General features: G+C 45.9%; 1 protein-coding gene across 1 annotated transcript in view; it reads left to right on the plus strand.

Annotated features, from left to right (window-relative positions):
- SLC28A3 (solute carrier family 28 (concentrative nucleoside transporter), member 3) overlaps positions 1-1,819 on the plus strand; it is a gene marked incomplete at its 5' end in the record, with an annotated part of 18,654 nt that overhangs the window by 5,337 nt on the left and 11,498 nt on the right. The window lies entirely within an intron of this gene.

A 1,819-nucleotide genomic window follows, 5' to 3' on the forward strand; every position in this document is an offset into this window, starting at 1 on the left:
GAATTTTGTGGCTTCACTTTCACATCCCTGACACCTAAATGTGAGTTATATCCAACCACAGGACAATGAAATCATATGATGGGGTTACTTTGGCTGAAATTTTGAATCTGTTTTTTAAAAAAAACTATTACCGACGTTAGTAAAGGTACTCTAGACCGGGGGCCAATATACCATGGCCCATGGAACAAATCTGGATAGCCCCGTTTTTGTAAATGAAGGTTGATTGGAAACCAGCTGTTCCTATTCATTTGCCAGTGGCAGCTTTCATGCTACAGAGTTGAGTAGTTGTGGCCCACAAAACCAAAAATACTTATTCTCTAGCCCTTCACAGAAAGTTTTCTGACCCCTGGTCTACAGCAGTGGTTCTCAAACTTTACTGCACAGTATAATCACCTGGGAACTTTTAAAAGCCCTAAAGCTCAGGCCTTATCCCTGAGTAATTAAACCAGAATTTCTTGGGATGAGACCCAGGCAGCAATATTTTCAGAACTCCACAGATTCCAATGTACAGCCATGTTTGAGAGCTGGGTCTATGGTATAGGGCTGGAGAATACTGTGATACCTGGTACATAGGCCCCCAGGCACAGAGCTTACAAGCCACACCCAAGACACGACCCCCAGTGGAGAAATTTAATAGCACAGTCAANTCTTGGGATGAGACCCAGGCAGCAATATTTTCAGAACTCCACAGATTCCAATGTACAGCCACGTTTGAGAGCTGGGTCTATGGTATAGGGCTGGAGAATACTGTGATACCTGGTACATAGGCCCCCAGGCATAGAGCTTACAAGCCACACCCAAGACACGACCCCCAGTGGAGAAATTTAATAGCACAGTCAACACTGTGTGGCTCAGTAACTAGGATTTCTTACAAGATAAGTGAGCTTCATTCCAAGTCTTCATCCAGGCCTTAGAGAGCCAATCAGTCGGAAGAGGGACAAAGAAAGGGACAAAGCCTATCTTAGAAATAAGTAGTTTGAAAGGATGATTGGACTCATGTTTCAACCCCAGATGATTCACTCTGCGCCCACTGTAGTAATGCTGCCTTCGACAATGTGCTAGGTGTAATGGAAACGAGGTAGGTGCTGATTCTGGAATTCTGAAAACAGAGGTTTAAGAGAATCCAGAAATAATGTGACAGTGGAGGTGGGAAGAGGAAAGAGTAGACTTGCAATGAGGAAGACAGAAATAGCTCACAGATGAAAGGGACTCGGGATCAGTGAACATTGTGTAAAGGCACGAGGGATTTCAGGAGAGCGACAGGAAGATGGGAGGGGAATGTGCACACCAGCCCGTGGATCATGAGACCTTTCTTTTTTTTTTTTTTTTTCCTTGTTTTTGTCTTTTTTACTGACCAGTAATGGGATTGCAACCCTCGGTGTCGCGCCCGTACCAGNCAGCCAGTGGGCGGGAACCGGTCTCCACATGGGATCCGAACCCTCGGCGGGAGCGCCGCCAGGCTCCCAAGCAGCGCACTCTCCAGTGCGCCACCGGGCCGGCCCTGAGACCTTTCTTCATTGCCCAGCACACCCCACACAGCCTCTATCTAAACTGATGATGTCATGAAATATGGGCTTTAGGAACTATTTGAATATTTCAGAAGGACAACAGGGAGGCTGAGGAATGTTCTTTGAAAGTTCCTACAACACAGGATTAATTCTCTTCTGCAATAATCGAATTTTGGTTTTGTGCCTCTTCCCAAGGATGAAATCCCCTTCTCCCTCTGACTCTCAAGGTGATGCCCGTGACTTAGCCCACTGAAGATCTCTTCTAAAGGTCTGAAGAAATATTGTTTTCTGGCATAGAATCAACTCCTGCC

Source organism: Galeopterus variegatus, unplaced genomic scaffold, assembly GCF_000696425.1.
Source record: "Galeopterus variegatus unplaced genomic scaffold, G_variegatus-3.0.2 Scaffold460, whole genome shotgun sequence".
Taxonomy (NCBI): domain Eukaryota; kingdom Metazoa; phylum Chordata; class Mammalia; order Dermoptera; family Cynocephalidae; genus Galeopterus; species Galeopterus variegatus.